Source organism: Chiloscyllium plagiosum, chromosome 43 (genome assembly GCF_004010195.1).
Source record: "Chiloscyllium plagiosum isolate BGI_BamShark_2017 chromosome 43, ASM401019v2, whole genome shotgun sequence".
Lineage (NCBI taxonomy): Eukaryota > Metazoa > Chordata > Chondrichthyes > Orectolobiformes > Hemiscylliidae > Chiloscyllium > Chiloscyllium plagiosum.
In genome coordinates, this window is record NC_057752.1 from 5,262,751 (window position 1) to 5,280,978 (window position 18,228).

At 40.0% G+C, this 18,228-nt stretch overlaps 1 protein-coding gene across 4 annotated transcripts in view; it reads left to right on the forward strand.

Annotated features, from left to right (window-relative positions):
* The first annotated feature begins 2,019 nt into the window (after nt 1-2,019).
* The window catches only part of kmt2d (lysine (K)-specific methyltransferase 2D), a 245,245-nt gene continuing 229,036 nt past the window's right edge, over nt 2,020-18,228 (forward strand). For all 4 annotated transcript variants that reach the window (XM_043681826.1, XM_043681827.1, XM_043681828.1 and 1 more), the window contains exon 1: nt 2,020-2,602. The gene's annotated coding sequence lies outside the window, so the exon portion shown is untranslated. The remainder of the gene's footprint in view (nt 2,603-18,228) is intronic.

Below are 18,228 nucleotides of genomic sequence, written 5' to 3' on the forward strand. Positions count from 1 at the left end.
AAATTGAAATTGAGATCATGATTTACCTTTTATCAGTTCTTCCACCATCCTGATTTTGTCTACATCTTGAAGAGGTTCTGTGACTTGGATAGGTATTTTCTGGGAGCCATGTGTGAAAATAGTACGTGTAACCAAGATTTGGTGCTTACAGCAGTGGGTTTGCAAAAAGTCGGTGGTAACTGAAAATTCTACTCTTTCAACTGGTAGAACCATTCAATGAGGTAGAAAGTGTATTCAGCCTGTGGTTAGGAAGGTAACATTACATTCAATGTTTTTATGGTGTGTAGTGCAGTTTGTGAGCTTCTCATCTGCTGTCTACTTTTCGTTCTCTCATTCTCCTAGATGGGATTTGGTTCCAGGGCAAAGTTGGTGGTGGAAATGAGAGGTACAGAATTATCACTGTATTACAATTCTTCCTCCAAACAGCCAAGGAAGTGAATGCTTTAGATAGACTGGTACGGTGGGCCTAATTAAACAAAAAGTAGTAATTTGCTGGTGCCTGGGCACTTTGGTTTCCCAAATATAGGAAAGCAGTGAAATTGAGCTACACCAGATCACTCCAGGAGGAGAGTTAGAAAAGGTTCTAGGCCATTAGTCACCTGACTTTTATGGAGAGCATATGCCTACTGTAGTCATATCAGACATACTCTTAATTGATGCAGTGTGAGTTGGAAGCTCTTAAATAGAATAATGGTCTTCTGCATTTAATGGTCATTTGCCTGTCTGGAAAGTATTGTGAAGCGCTGAATTACATTTGAATTTTGATACTTTTTTTTTCAAGCTTCAGAAACAGGAAAAATTATAGCTAGGTTTTTTGTTTACAACCAGTATATTGTGATGCTGTTGGAAATGGTGTGGATAGTTATACTAACTTATCCAGCTTCAGGGACTATGCTTCGGGTCAGATGTCAAAGTCATGGAAAGGCAAAATCCATAAACAGATGTACAAGGCCTTCACGAGAAGAATATGAAGAGTGCTGCTCACAGTCTTCACAATTCAAGATTTTGGTAAGGTAACTAAACAATATTTAATTCTCCTAGTTAATGCATTTATAAAGGATGTTATTTTAATATTGTGGGGACAAAGCAAAATAACCACTTTATGGTGCAGATCCTTAGAAGATGGAATACTGTATCTATCACAAATAGTAGTGAAGATGTGGAGGTGCCAGTGTTGGATTGAGGTGGACAAAGTTAAAAATCATCATACAACATTAGGTTTCTAGTCCAATAGGTTTATTTTTTTGACTTCCACACTACTGCCTAACTGCAGTAATGCTTCTATTTTCCCCAGCACCCATGGTGTGTGTGCAGATGTGAGACATAGTGAAAGACAACAGGTGTACAAATTCTTATTCAAATCAGGAAGAACAGAAACACCAGGGTGGCCAGTGACAAGCAGTGCCCTTCTCAGAGGGCAACGATGCGAGATCAATCCAATAGGTTTATTTAGAAGTACAAGCTTTTGGGGTATTGCTCGATTGTTAGGTAGCTACCTGATGAAGGAGCAGCACTCTGAAAGCTTGTACTCCCAAATAAATCTGTTGGTCTATAACATGGTGTGTGATTTTGAACGAACAGTAGTGGTAGTGAAATGGGATTGATAGTTTTTCTTACAATGTATGTCTTTTTTTTAAGGGTACGGGAAGAAAGGACTACTGCGTTCTTTAAGAGGGTTAGTACTGGCCTAATTTACCAAACTGCTTCCTTGTGTGTCGTAAAATTATATCAAACAAGATTAACACTGGCCAAAGTGCAGGAAAACGGTAGGTACTTGTGGAACCGTTTTAAGTACCACGGAGACACCAACTTCAGGAGATTAGCAAAGGATAAAATGCGAAAGGGACAGGTGCAGGAGGACAGTTTATAATAGTTTGATACTCTGTATTTACGCCTTTTTATAACTACAAATGCAATTCCTGCCATCTCTTCCCCGCCCCGCCCTCCTTTGTTGATGTCTCTGATAAAATGTAGCTGCAAGCAAACATCAGATTACAGTCTGATAGCAAAACATGGAATCGTCCAGCACATTCCACACTTGGGGGAGGAGTCTATGTTTTAACAATGTTTTTCACCAAAAATGCTTTCTGCTTCTGTCTTTCTTTAGTAAGTAATATTAACCATTACAAGTAAGCCCAAACTCCAGATTTTCTATCTCTAAACCCATGTTCCGACTGAAACGGGAAATTTTAAACTCTGCGGATTACTACACGTTCAAACGCTGCTGCGAATCGCAGCCTGCTCTCCGCCCAAAAAGAATATCTCTCCGCCAAGCCGATATTTATTTATTTTTAAAATCTCAAATTAATGTTCAAAAATAGAATATGAACAGAATAGCCAAAGGTGCTCAACATTTGCAACTTCGGATCAAACCCCGGAAGAAGAAGACAGTCGTGTGCGAGGGATTATTTTCCTTTCTCAGGGTTTCCAAGATGGCCGTTCGCTTCAAGTATTTCTGTTTCCCGACAGGGATTTTATAGATTTTTTTAAAAAAATAAAATTACGTTAGAAATTAAGCCCCCACTCCTCGGAGAAAAAAATCACGACGATTCCCAATAAACTCACCAAATTATAAAGTGGAGCAAGCGACGATGGAATGAAAGTGAGTGAATTTACAGTTAACTGCATAGAAGCTTTATTTTAAATTGTTTCTTTAAAAAGGTGCAAAGAAGGAAGTGAATCGAAAGGTTTAAGTTATTAATGTTATCGAGGTTTAAATAAAAGCACAGAAAAATATTGGACGGAGTAAAAACTCTAGTGTATGTAAGATGTGTGCAAATAAATCATTTTGTCTTCCGGCTCGGCTTTGCAACCGGTTGGGAGCTGGCCTGTTGTCAGGGGCTATCAGATAATCCGTTAATTTAAAATTTATAAACCCATCTCTAGGAGTTAGCTGTTTTAGCAGACATGATGGAAAACATGCTCGACCGTTTTTGGGGTGCGATTTAGCTCTTGAAACATTAGTTCCTTTTAGAGGTGAGTGTGCGCTCGGGGGATTGAGTTCCTTGTGCAAATCATGGTAGACTGGGACATAAAGGGGGAAATTATTAGATTTAAACACACCTTGTTTGTTCTTTAGATTAGAAATCGTTTAAATCCTGGCTGAGAAGATATCTCATTTTATTTACCCCCGCCCTTTTGCATGCTTTGCGGTTGGCTTCAATGGGACGGTTGTTTTTAAAAAATTAAAAATCCAGTTGTCGCATCGCGATACCTAAAATGTGGGTGAACATTTGGGTCATTCTTCCGCAAGTTAAGGGACTTTTATTCCCACTCTCTTTGCTGTATTTGATACGTCTTCAACCATGTTTTAGAATCTTCATGGGCAAGTTAATGTATAAAACAATATTTAATAGACTATGATGCCTTGACATTAATACGAGTCAGTAAAAAAACTAAACTATTAGCATTATCGCTTTGGTAAAATATCTGGATGATGACAAGTGCATTTAATAGCATTTGACTTAATTCGGGCCGAAAAGCTTAAGCTCTTGTTAAAATATTTTATTTTTTTAAAAATCCCAATTTTTTTTGCGCAGCACGATCAGATTTTGAAAAGTGGATTACTATGGCACTTGCATTCTGAGTGTGTTTGCCTCGTATCTAATGTAAATAATTCCTTGCTATACTGTGGGTTTATTGAGAAGATTTGATCTGCTTTGGGCGACCTTCCGTTGGCGGAGAAAGAAAAATAACTGGTAAATCGGTTGAAAGGTTGTGATTTGTGAAAGTCCTGAAAGTTTGTAGTTGAGTATTTTGTTTGCAAGTCGGAAGTGGGGGTGGGGGTGTGTCTTCTTGGCCCTGGTCTTCGAGGCGCTACGTGGTTCACAACTGGAGGCGAACAAAAGGTTCGCTTGAGCACTGTAATTGAAGCCTTTCGGATAATCATGAAAAATGTCGTTTTAAACTGTTTATTTCAGAAGATTTCATTTCACACGATTCCAGAATCACAATCAAGTAAGCCCACAGGCTCAGTACATCTATTTTCGTCCAAAACTAGGAACTGTATTTGAATAAAAGAGCTAGGTTTATTAAATCACTAACGGGCTCAATTTAATTAAAACATACACCGCCCCATTCCCTGACCTACATAAACTGAGGGATTGTATAGAAAATCACTTCATTTAACAATCAAAACAAAGTGAATTCCCGCGAGATTTTTCTTTTATTAGATTCTGGATTGTAGACACATGCCTAACTGCTTTTAAGAAATTAATGGTCAAGACCATTTTAAATTTAGAAATATCAAGCTTATGAAACTGGAGAGCTAATAATGTGAAAGCACTTGGCATTTATGAGAATTTCTTATTTTATTGAAGTCCAACATTTTGAAAAAAAGTACATATACTAATACCACTAACCCATTGTTTAAATCACTCGGATAAAGTAGTTTAATTGAATATGCTGTGACAAATGGACTTGCAAGAAAATCAACACCAAAAGTATGATGTGAAGAACCCTGTTGTAGGTTTAAGGTATAGAAATGGGTTATCTATTAACTCCATTCAATAGCTCAAAATTGCTATTGGTTTCTGACTCCCTCTCCCCTATCTTGAAATAGAATATTTTCTGTCATATATCATAACTTTAAATTGAATTTCTCCTGGTGTTACCAGCACTATGCAAGTGCAGCTTGCTGCCTGCTGCATAATGCTAAGAAAAATACAAAATGTATTTTCAATAGCACTTAATTGTGTGTGGATAATGAATGGTATGAAGTTAAAAGCTATCACCCTGATTAACAGAAGTTATGCTATTGTTCATAAACAACTTTGAGATGTACTTTTGGGCTTTATTAACTTTGAATTGTACTCTAGTAATTCACAATATTATTTAGGAGGTTTTATATCAGCACTTGTGATTGCAGATCTTGAGAGTAGATGTCATTTTGCTGGCTCCCTGCATTTGCATTCATACAGTGGACTTTCTATTCTCAAATGTAGAATCGTGGACCCATATATTTGGGGGCGGATAACTTTTTTTCTGGATAAGGGAGCTGGTGCATGTATCTCCAATGTTAAAAGCATCTCATTAATCTGGTGGGACAAATGTCAATGTGTTAAGAACCCTGAGATAAAGACTTATTTTTTAACATCATAAACATTTTACATATTGTAAGTGTGTGCTTTCTCTTTTTTTAAGATGTTACCTGAGGGGCATCTTGAGGCATGCCCTCCCCTTCCCTGTCCAGAGAAAGTTCTCTCCTCTCGAGAATATATAAATTTATACTAGAATATGGTTTTGTCAATAACAACAGCCCTCATGTTACCTTGCATAAATTACTTGTCTTTATGTGCATCCAAGTACTGCAGACTATTTGATTATGGCTGAGCTGAATACTATTCTTATCTGATATTCACTGGCCCTTTGGAGTGCTTCTAGTGTAATCATGGATGAAAACTGAAATCATTGTTGAGGGAACCTAGGACCCTTTCTATTCTAGATCACTTAGTGCTGCAATGCTTGTTGCATTTATCCCATTGTCTGAGAGTTGTAGAGACGAACAGCTTGGAAACAGACCCTTTGTTCCAAATTGTCCATGCTGACCAGATATCCTAAATTAAGTGAGCCCCATTTGCCAGCGTCTGGCCCATATCCTTCCTATTCATATACCCATCCCGATGCCTTTTTAAATGTTGTTGTAATTGTACCACTTCCTGGAGCAGTTCAATTCATACACGCACCACCTTCTGCGTGACAAAGTTGCCCTTGTGTCCCTTTTAAATCTTTCCCCTCTCACCTTAAACCTATGCCATCTAGTTTTGGACTCACCCACCCTGGAAAAAAAGTCCTTGTCTGTTCACAATATGCATGCCTTTCATGATTTTATAAACCTCTAAAGGGTCACTCCTTGGCCTCCGCTCAGGGGTAAATAGCCCCAGCCTGTTCAGCCTCTCCTAATAGCTCAAACCCTCCAACTCTGGTAACATCTTTGTAAATCTTTTCTGAACCCTTTCAAGTTTCACAATGTATTTACAAGGAAGACCAGAACTGAATTCAGCATTCCAAAAGTGGCCTAACCAATGTCTTACACAGCTGCAACATGATCTCCCAACTCCTATACCCAGTGCACTGACCAATACAGGCAAGCGTACCAAACACCATCTTCACTAATCTGTCTACCTGGGACTTGACTTTCAAGGAACTATGAACCTACATTCTCTTTGTTCAGCAATACTTCACAGGACCTAACCATTAAGTGTATAAGTCCTGCCTTGATTAGCTTTACCAAAATGTAGCACCTCACATTTATCTAATTAAACTCCATCTGCCACTCATCGGCCCTTGGCCCATTTGATTAAAGTCCCATTGTACTCTGAGGTAACCTTCTTGGCTGTCTACTGCACCACCAATTTTAGTGTCATCTGCAAACTTGATAACCACGCCTCTTATATTCATGTCCAAATAATTTAGGTAAATGATGAAAAGCAGTGGACCCAGCACTGATCCTTGTGACACAGCACTGGTCACAGGTTTCTAGTCTGGAAAGTAACCCTCCACCACCCTCTGACTTCTACCTTATAGCCAAGTTCGTATCCAAATGGCTAGTTCTCCCTGTACTTAAAGTAATTATAGGGGCCTAGTTCTGCAAAGGGAGTAGGTAGGCTTGCAAAGCAAAAAGGAGGTGGTAGCATTGCAGGTCATTTACATAAATATGGCTGAAAATTAAGGTCAAAAGAGGGGGAAGATTGGTTTTAAAAAATCATCAAATGCATATGATATTCAGAACAAAATAAATGAAGCAAAAGCACAATTATAAGACATACGAGCAAAAGTAGGCCATTCAGTCCATCCAGTCTGTTCCACCATTCAATGAGATCATGGCAGATCTGATCATCCTCAACTCTACTTTCCTACCTTTTCTCCATAACCCTGATTCTCTTCCTGAGTTAAAAATCTGTCTACATCCGCCTTGAAAATGTTTAATGGCCCAGCTTTAACTGTCCTCTGCGGTAAAGGAATTCCCAGATTCCCTACTCTCCGAAGAAATTCTTCCTCATCTCGGTCATAAATGTGCAACCCCTTATTCTGAGATGATGCCCTCTGATCCTAGACTGTCCTACAAGGAAAAACAACCTTTCCATGTCACATCCTTGAAAAATTGTGTATATTTCAATAAGGTCACCTCTCATTCTTCCCTATTCCAACAAGTACAAGCCCAATCTATACAACCTCTCCTCATAAGACAGTTCCTCCATACTTGCTATCAGCCTAATGAACCTTGTCTGGTTCAATGCCAGTATATCTTTCCTTAGATAAAGGGCCTAAACCTGTTCACAGTATTCCAGCTGTGGCCTGACAAGTGTCTTGTATAGTTTTAGCAAAACCTCTTTACTTTTATGTTTCATTCTCTTTGAATGAAAGGCTAACATTCATTTTGCCTTAAACAAAAAAATGAAATTGCTGGATTCTAGCTTTCACTGCTTTCAAAATTTATTTCAAGTTTTTTTCTACTCCTTTTTCTTCCCATCTCTTTATTACTGAAGTTATTGCTTTTGTGCTGAGCTATGAGTGCTGATGACCCTCTGCTGTGTAAGCCAAGGAAGTTTTTATTCGTATGACCGTAACGTAAGTATTGATGGACTTGTCTATGTCAAAAAACACCATAATTGAACAAGGTTTTGTCCTTGTCCATTGTCCCCACACACAGATTTCATGTAATCATTACTGTTTTGCTATCTCAATCAAGAACATGTGATTTATTTTTCTCTTTTCTCCATGCTACATGTGCTGAAGCCAATTTGTAGTTATGTGCTAAACGGAGTTAATCAGAAACTAGGTTTTAAACATGGAATGTTCTTGATTTATATGGTTCACCTAACTACAAGCTCACTCGTGGGAGCCTTTTATTGGTTAATTCATACAGATACACATAGATTGCAATTTTAAAATGTTAAGGGCATTATATTATTGTCAAAGGCTTGCAATTTGGAACTTCCCTTAAAGTGATCAGCCTGAGGCTATCATCAATGACAGCGGACAATAGAATGAAAATAATCTTGACCCATTCCTTTTGGCTCAGTTGCTACAGGCAGTGCATCACCAGGTATACAGGGTAGAGTGGTTCCAGGTGGTCAAATACTTCCAAACCTTATCCTTGTGGTGTTATCCTTTATGGCCTTTTCCTATTTTGTTTTCTGTTACCTACTCCAGCCTGACAACCCTCAGAACTCTGCATATTACACTTCATGTGCCATGCATTTGCCCACTCACTGAACTTGTGCAAATCATACTGAAGCATCTCTGCATCTTCCTTACAGTTCACCCTCCCACCCAGTTCTGTGTTGTCTGCAAACTGGGAAATATTACATGGGTGCTTGTATTTTGACTGGATGGCCATTTTTTTGTGAATGTTAGTAGGCTACTAGATTACAGGAGATGTTTGAGCTAAGTCATATTCAAACACATGATTTCCGAGAGACAGCTGAGCATCATTTAGGAGCGGGAGCCATGGTTGAATTTTCTTCCTTTTTATCACAGTGATATTGATACAATTGTTTGACAGCTGCCATCATCTTGCTGAGAACAAGTAACAGTGTAAAACTTCAATTGAATTTGGGACTTCCTTTATCTCTTTATGGCACAGACTATTAACAGGCAATATATTACAGAAATGTTTTTTGTGTGATGTTAATGTGTTGGTTTGGTGCCAATTTCATGTGAGGCACAATTTCAATAATGCCCTGCTTTGTAAAAATAAGTGGGAGCTGACTGTCAAAAAGTAAAATTTTGTTTTCACAAGAAATAGTCCAGTTGAATACAAGGTCATTGTAACCCATCTACAGAGGTGGCTACAGGCCAATGGGAAGAATGAGTGTGATACGGCAGGTTGACTTCACATTTTAGTACTGAAGTGACAGGGGCACAACTAACATTTTTCGAGAGTGCAACTTGATTGCCACGTTTTTTAAAAAAAAATATGTTCTGACAGCATTGAACTTAAGGTGAGGATGTTCTAATTCAGGTATGAATAATTTCAGCATAAAGTAATACCCCATCAACTTTCTAATCAAACATTAAGCAAATGTCTGTGATGTTGTAGGAGCTGTTATTGAACTCCCATTTGTTTGCAATTTTCTGTTTTCTACTAAAATACTTACTCTGCCACCTAAATTGGTATTGTCAACAAATTGATAAATATAATGAAAAGATGAAACCCTGGTGTAGTTCCCTGGGAGATATCACTTTTTTTTTCTCACCCTGTAAATTGAAGCATATATATCCATTATTCCCTTCGTTTGCCTTGGATTCCATGTCCTTTCACTTTTTTTGCTAACAGTCCTTTGAATGGAATTTCATTAGATGCCTTCTGGAGGTTCTTATAAATAACATCTGTAACACTCCCTTATTTATCTCACTAGTAACCTGCTCAAAGAAGTTAAACTGTTAGTTTGACACAACTTGTCCTTAAATCTATGCTTGCTCTCTCTGATCAATTTACGTATGCTGAAGTACTGTCAGTCAGTCTGTTTTTAATTACAGATTCTATTAACCTTTTTAAGCGATATTGTGATTCCAGGTGGAAGGGGAAGATTAAAAAGATGGATGCCTACAATGTGGGAAAATGCAATAAAAGAACACCAGTAAGCTAATAAATATTTTCTGGTTTTAATCTATAGCTGGGAAGAAGCATTTTATGATGAATGTACTTTAGGCACTGCTTTTACTACCTAATGTGGTTCTAATCTGTACTGACAAGATCTAAAGTTCATTTTCTGGTCAGTGCCAATGTAGTGGGTCTCAGTTGGGCAAGCAATCTGAGGTATTAAATAGGCCTGTGAACTGTGAGGGAGGACTAATAACTTGTGGTTGATTCTCAAATGGAAAAGCACTAGATTTGCATTGGCAAATATCTAATAATGGCAAGATTGGGTTTGTTTGTGATGAATAGTTGAATAGCCTATCAGCAGTCACTATTCAACAAAACACAAAATTGCTTTCATATAACATCTTTTAAAACCCTCTGAGGTGCTTTGCAGAAGTATAATCCAATTTAAAATTTTACACTGAGACAATGCAGATGATGTGTGAGGGCTGACCGGGAGCCATGCATACGATGATGGGGGCAAAAGATGTGGGGATGTACAGCAGTCAGAGCTAGAGGAATGCAGAGTTTTACAAGGGTTGAAGGGCAAGAGGAATCATAGAATCTCTACACTACGGAAAGAAGCCATTTGACCCAATGACTCTGCGTTGACCTTCTGAAGAGCATCCCACTCCAACCAAGCCCCACCCTATTCCCACAACCCCATATATACCGTGGCTAATCCATTGAGCCTTAACATCTTTGGAAATTAAAGGTTAGGAGTAGTGAGGCCATAAACAGAATTTAAACATCAGGATGAGCATTTTGAATTTGGGGAGTTGGGGTTTAGAAGCCAATATAGGTCATAATTCATCATTTCAGTGCTATTCTGAGTGGAGATATGGTGTTGTGGAAGGATGGATGCTGATTTGGATGGTGACAACAAGTTGAAGGACTTCGGAAAGGAACAGGCATTTGGCGATGGAACAGTAATTTGCAAGAAGAGGTGGGTGGAGAATGGATTTCTAAAGTGGAGTTAATGATAGAAGGGAGGAAATGGTATTTGAGGAGAATCAAACATTAGTTTGTCCATGGATCAAATTCAGGAAGGCTATATCCCAATGAGAATCTGCATTTGGGTGATGAGAGAAAATTAAGGTAGTGAAAAAAACTTATGTTCATTTTCTCCTTTTAAAAGACTGAGAAAAAGATTGTACGTAGCAAGCAGGTGTATGTGTGAATGTTCACAGTACCTATTTAAATTTAGAGCTGAATTAGCAGTCAGTTAACAAAACTATTGTGAGCATTTGGAAAACAGTGGTGGCTTGTCCATTCTTCCTCCTGATTTTGTGAAGCTGCCACGTAGGGTAGTTAATGAATTCAGTACATGGTTAGTTATATTGTTTTATGGTCATCAGTCTCCCCAAAATAAATAGATTGGTTTCATGTCATGGTGAGATTTCTCCAAATGTAACCAGTTTGGTAAATGACACCTAAGTGACCAGTCTGGTCTCTTGATTATAGTGAATCGTATATAAATAAATCAATCTGATCTGCATCTCCTGATAATGAGGGTGACTAACCAACATTCAATGAGCGCAGACAGATCATGATTTTATTTTTAATGAACTGTTAACACTGGCAAGAAAGATTGTATTATTTGTCAGAGGCAGTATGAACCTGCCAGAAGATAGAATCCTAGAGCTGTACAGCGTGAAGAAAGACCCTTTGGTCCAACTCGTCCATGCTGACCAGATATCCTAAGTAAATCTAGTCACATTTGCCAACATTTGGCCCATGTCACTCTGAAACCCTTCCTATTCATATACCCATCCAGATGTCTTTTAAATGTTGGAATTATCATGAAAGTGGTCGTGTTGGCAGAGCTAATGAAGCTTAGGGTAGATAAGTCTCCTGGCCCTGATGGAATGGATCCCAGGGTTCTAAAAGAGATGACGGGCGAAATAGCAAATTCACTTGTAGTAACTTTCCAAAATTCAGTGGACTCTGGGACAGTTCCAGCAAATTGGAAAACAGCAAATGTGACACCACTGTTTAAAAAAGGAGGTAGACAAAAGATGGGGAATTATAGACTGGTTAGCTTAAATTCTGTAGTGGGGAAAATGCTTGAATCTATTATCAAGGAAGAAATAGCAAGGCATCTAGATAGAAATTATCTAGTTAGGCAGATGCAGCATGGGTTCATGAAGGACAGATCATGTTTAACTGGAATTCTATGAAGACATTACAAGCACAGTGGACAACAGGAACCCAGTAGATGTGGTGTATCTATATTTCCAAAAGCCATTCAACAAGGTGCCACACAAAAGGCTGATGCATAAGATAAAGATGCAAGGCGTTATGAGTTATGTATTAGCATGGATAGAGGATTGGTTAATTAACAGGCAGCAAAGAGTGGGGATAAATATGTGCTTTTCTGGTTGGCAGTCAGTGAGTAGTGGTGTGCCTCAGGGATCAGTGTTGCGACTGCAATTATTTACAATTTACATAGATGATTTGGAGTTGGGGGACTACATGTAGTGTGTCAAAATTTGTGGATGAAATTAGGATGAGTGGTAGAGCAAGGTGTGCAAAGGACTGTGAAAGTGTGTTGCTGGAAAAGCGCAGCAGGTCAGGCAGCATCCAGGGAACAGGAGAATCGACGTTTCGGGCATAAGCCCTTCTTCAGGAATGAGGAAAGTTTGTCCAGCAGGCTAGAATAAAAGGTAGGGAGGAGGGACTTGGGGGAGGGGCGTCGGAGTTCATCCCTTGTGGTTGGAGGGTTCCTCGGCGGAAGATGAGGCGCTCTTCCTCCAACCGTCGTTGGAGGACCACAACAACACGACGGTTGGAGGAAGAGCGCCTCATTAGAATTTAGAAGCCCTGAGGGGAGGATCTTTTAGAAACATGTAAAATTATGAAGGGAGTAGATAGAAGTAGAGAGAATGTTTTCACGGGTGAAACTAGGACAAGAGGGCATAGCCTGAAAGTTAGGAGGAGCAGATTTAGGACTGAATTGAGAAGGAACTTCTTCACCCAGACAGGTTGTGAATCTAAACAATTCCCTGTGGGAATTGTGAAGTGGTTGCGGCTTCCTCAGGAAAGGCTTTCAAGGCTCAGATAGATAATTTTTTGAACAGTGAAGGAATTAAGGGTTGTAGTGAGAGGATAAGTAAGTGCACCCGAGTCCACGAAAAGATCAGCCATGATCTTAATGAATGGTGGAGCAGGCTTGAACTGCTAGATGGCCTACTCCTGCTCCTAGTTTTATGTTCTTATGTTCTTTCTTCTTCCTTCTTCTGGCAGCTCATTCCATACATGCATAACCCTCTGCATGAGAAAGTTGCCCCTCGGGTCCCTTTAAAATCCCTTTCCCCGCTCGCCTTTAGTTTTAGACTCCCCAACCTGGGGAACAGTCCTTATCTATTTACCCTATTCATGCCCCTCATGATTTTGTAAACCTCTACAGGGTCACCCCTAAGCCTCTGATGCTCCATGGAAAATAGCCCCAGCCTGTTCAGCCTCTCCCTATAGCTCAAACCTTCCAACCCTGGCAACATCCTTGTAAATTTTTTCTGAACCCTTTCAAGTTTCACAACATCCTTCCTATAGCAGGGAGACCAGAATTGCACACAGTATTTCAAAAGTTACCTAACCAATTTTCTGTACAGCAGCAACATGACCTGCCAACTCCTATGCTCAGTGCACTGACCTATAAAGGCAAGCATACCAAACACCACCTTTGCTATCTACCTGCGACTCCACTTTCAAGGATCTATGAACCTGTACTCCAAAACGCTCCCCAGGCTCTATTCTCTCCCTATTTACCCCTTTTGTTTTTTAATGTATTTATAAAATCCCTTTGGACTCTCCTTAACTCGAACTGTATATGCCAAAGCTATCTCATGACCCCTTCTTGCCCTCCAGATTTCCTTTTTCAGTGTACTCCTCCTGCCTTTATAGGCTTATAGGGATTCACTCGATCTCTGCTGTCTAAACCTGGCGTATGCTTCCTTCTTTTCCTTGACCAAAATCTCAATTTCTCCAGTCATAGAGATGTACAGCACGGAAACAGACTCTTCAGTCCAACCCATCCATGCCGACCAGATATCTCAACCCAATCTAGTCCCACCTGCCAGCATCCGGCCCATATCCCTCCAAACCCTTCCTATTCATATTTAAGAGGCATTTGGATGGGTATGTTGCAATTGTACCAGCCTCCACCACTTCCTCTGGCAGCTCATTCCATACACGCACCACCCTCTGTGTGGAAAAGTTGCCCCTTAGGCCTTTTTAAAAATATCTTTCCCCTCTCACCCTAAACCTATGCCGTCTCGTTCTGGACTCCCCGATCCCAGGGAAAAGACTTTGCCGATTTAGCCGATCCATGCCCCTCTACAAGGTCACCCCTCAGCTTCTGCGCTCCAGGGAAAACAGGCCCAGCCTGTTCAGCCTCTCCCTATAGCTCAAATCCTCCAACTCTGGCAACATCCTTGTAAATCTTTTCTGAACCCTTTCAAGTTTCACAACATCTTTCCGATGGGAAGGAGACCAGAATTGCGTGCAATATTCCAACAGTGGCCTAACCAATGTCCTGTACAGCCGCAACATGACCTCCCAACTCTGTACTCAGTCCTCTGACCAATAAATGAAAGTGTACCAAACGCCGCCTTAACTATCCTATCTACCTGTGACTCCATTTTCAAGATTCTGTGAACCTGCACTCCAAGGTCTCTTTGTTCAGCAACACTCTCTAGGACCTTACCATTAAGTGTATAAGTCCTGCTAAGATTTGCTTTCCCAAAATACAGCACCTCTCATTTATCTGAATTAAACTCCATCTGCCACTTCTCAGCCCATTGGCCCATCTGGTCCAGATCCTGTTGTAATCTGAGGTAACCCTCTTCGCTGTCCACTACACCTCCAATTTTGGTGTCATCTGCAAACTTACTAACTGTACCTCTTATGCTTGCATCCAAATCATTTATGTAAATGACAAAAAGTAGAGGACCCAGCACTGATCCTTGTGGCACTCCACTGTTCACAGGCCTCCAGTCTGAAAAACAACCCTCCTCCACCACCCTCTGTCTTCTACCTTTGAGCCAGTTCTGTATCCAAATGGCTAGTTCTCCCTGTATTCCATGAGATCTAACCTTGCTAATCAGTCTCCCATGTGAAACCTTGTCGAACGCCTTACTGAAGTCCATATAGATCACATCTACCAGTCTACACTCATCAATCCTCTTTGTTACTTCATCAGAAAACTCAATCAAATTTGTGAGACATGATTTCCCACGCACAAAGCCATGTTGACTATCCCTAACCAGTCCTTGCCTTTCCAAATACATGTACATCCTGACCCTCAGGATTCCCTCCAACAACTTGCCCACCACTGAGGTCAGGCTCACTGGTCTATAGTTCCCTAGCTTGTTTTTACCACCCTTCTTAAACAGTGGCACCATGTTTGCCAACCTCCAGTCTTCTGGCACCTCACCTGTGACTATCGGTGATACAAATGTCTCACAAGAGGCCCAGCAATCACTTCTCTAGCTTCCCATAGAGTTCTTGGGTACACCTGATCAGGTCCTGGGGATTTATCCACTTTTAACCGTTTCAAGACATCCAGCACTTGCTCCTCTGTAATCTGGACATTTTGCAAGATGTCACCATCTATTTCCCTACGGTCTATATCTTCCATATCCTTTTCCACAGTAAATACTGATGCAAAATATTCATTTAGTATCTTCCCCCATTTCCTGCGGCTCCACATAAAGGCCGCCTTGCTGATCTTTGAGGTGCCCTATTCTCTCCCTAGTTACCCTTTTGTCCTTAATATATTTGTAAAAACCCTTTAGATTCTCCTTAATTCTCTTTGCCAAAGCTATCTCATATCCCTTTTTTGCCCTCCTGATTTCCCTCTTAAGTATACGCCTACTGCCTTTATACTCTAACAAATTCCTCTGCATCCAAGCCCTCAACACTGTGGCAGTCCTAGTCTATGTTAGAAAGTTAAATTCCTCTACCATAACCAGCATATTATTTTGACAGATAATTGAGATCTCCTTACAAATTTGTTTCTCAATTTCCCATTGACCTGTTTGGGGTGGGGGGGGGCATCTATAGTACAATCCCAATAAGGTGATCAGCCCTTTCCTATTTCTCAGTTCCACCCAAATAACTTCCCTGGACATATTCCCAGGAATGTCCTCCCTGAATACAGCTGAAATGTTATCCCTAATCAAAAACACCATTCTCCCTCCTCTCTTGCCCCCCTTTCGACAGCATTGATACCCTGGAACATTAAGCAGCCAGTTGTGTCTGTCCCTGAGCAATGTCTCTGTAATCGTTATGATATCCCAGTCACAAGTTCCCAATCATGCCCTGCGTTTACTTGCCTTACCTCGTAGGCCTCTTGCATTGAAATAAATGCAGTTTAAATTATCAGTCCTACCTTTGTTGTCTGCTTTGTTCCTGCTTGCCCTGACTGTTTGACTCACTTCTTTTCTCAATTGTGCCAGTCTCGGACAGATCTCATACGTCGCTGTTTCCCCCACCCCCAAACAAATCCTCTTGTCGTCCCATTCCCCCCTCATTCAAACAAAACTCTTCGAGACACAGTGTAGTTTTATCTCCTTCATCTTTATTCCGGGCCCCGGAGGGAGTGCGAACGATCGCCCATGTGCACAGGGACATGAGTTCGTGGTTTTCTCTGGAATATCAGTTTCTTAATGGATTTTAGTCATTTTACAGGGAGGAGCATCCAGATAAGGCAGCATACATATTGATTGGGTGACCGTTACAATCAGCAAGTGTCAACAGCAAAGATTAAGCAATCTGATGTTACAGAATGAATGTTCTTAACCTTAACTGGCTTCAAATAATTAACACTTTTTTCACCTTGTTAAATTGACTTTACTTATTGATTACTTCCAATATTGTTAAATGGCTCTACATAATGAATGCTTTTCCACCTTGTTAACCCATTACCCTTGCCTCCAGCACCCCATTGTTAACTAAGTTCTTGTCTGATCTGAGTTGTGCTTAGCTGAATCTCTTGTTTCACAAAACTCAGAAGTTAACTCTTTCTCTGCCTGCTGATACCCGATACACATTCTGATTTCCTCCTTTTATCATTTCATGATAACCATTACTAGCTTTCATAAGACTCTGGCAGCCAATATTTAAGCAAGTTATTGACACACAGCATACGATGATTATAACAACAAAAATTACGCGTCCGTTCCAGTAAATACAATTTGAAGAATCCTCGCACGTGGGGAAAAAAAATTCACCAGTAAAGTTGTTAAATCCACAGTCCTTAGTGACCACTCCATCCCCTCCAAGTCGAGTGAAAACAAGCCAGTTCTCCAAAGTCTCCTTTAGTAAAGTCATTCTGAAAACAAAATTCAGTCTGTTTTCTTGTGCATCACTCCATGGAGAAATCTGAATGCTTGGATAATGGCAGTTAAATACTTAACAAAACTGACGAGACTGTCATCCTTCCGGAGATGCTTCAGATTTAGGATACCAGCACATCTCAGTGTGTAGTGCTGCAGCTGCAATTACAGGCTAGGTGAATATAGCATTCTTTGCTGCTGCTGCTTCAGCTCTGCTGTTAAATGTAACAAAGCCAACTGGCTGTTGTGATGTTAGCTTGATCAGTGAACCATCATATCCTTTAAATGATCGAAAGACAAGGTAAAGTTCAAGTGGTTTAATGTCCGTGGGAAGGCCACTGATAAAAGGCGTACCGACCTCCTCTTCACTGTTTCTAGCTTCTTCACTTTTTGTGCTTATGACTAGGGAGCTGATTATATCCGTTGGATCAGGCTGTGGAGGGTGGGCGGTGGTCCGAAGGCATACTTTACTAGAGAAGATGTTAGCTGCTGAAAGTATCTTTGCATTTTCTCTCTCATTCCTTCCTTGCCAAGGTGGATATCAGTGTGGAGTCAGTCACACATTTAACTACACTAAATTGTGTCTGTCTATTTCAACATTCTTTGAATTTTTGAAGTCTGTTGCTCTGTTCACTATTTATGACATTATCAAAGTTTTAAACAATCCATAAAGTTCTAAATTGTACTGCCTCAACAATTCAGTCAATTATAAACAACAATCAATGGTCCTAAAATCAAACTCTCAGGTGCCTCCATTCAGGTTATTTCAAAGTAATTTTCCTTTAATAAATTGATACTTGGCTAATGTGAAAGCTATCAGGAAAAGTATTTGAAAAGTCTGGAACAGCATGAAAACAACAAAATGTTTCCTGTGCTTTATCAATTGAAGAGACAGTTTCAGTTCAGATTTAAATCTCAAATATTCATGGGAAACAAACATATTTTAAAATATGTTCTCCAAATGAAACTTCTCAAATAAAACAATCTGAATTAATGACAACTTTGGTAGAGATCAACATTCTTTGAATTTGCAATCTGAAAGGGGCCAATGAAGTCTTTACAATAATTGACAGAACTTAAACAGCTCAGCCTCAACTTCTGATATTCTCTAAAATCTTAATCTTAAAACATCAAACTCAAAATGCCCTCTTCTTTTTGTGAACACTGAGCATGAAAAACACAGCAGCAAAGATCTGGCTAAAGCATGACCACTGACCCAAATGTGTTTTGAAACAAGCATTATAGAATTTCAAACAAAGCGGGCTGAAGGCACTCGATCAATTTGTTTTAAGGTTACAAGTTTGA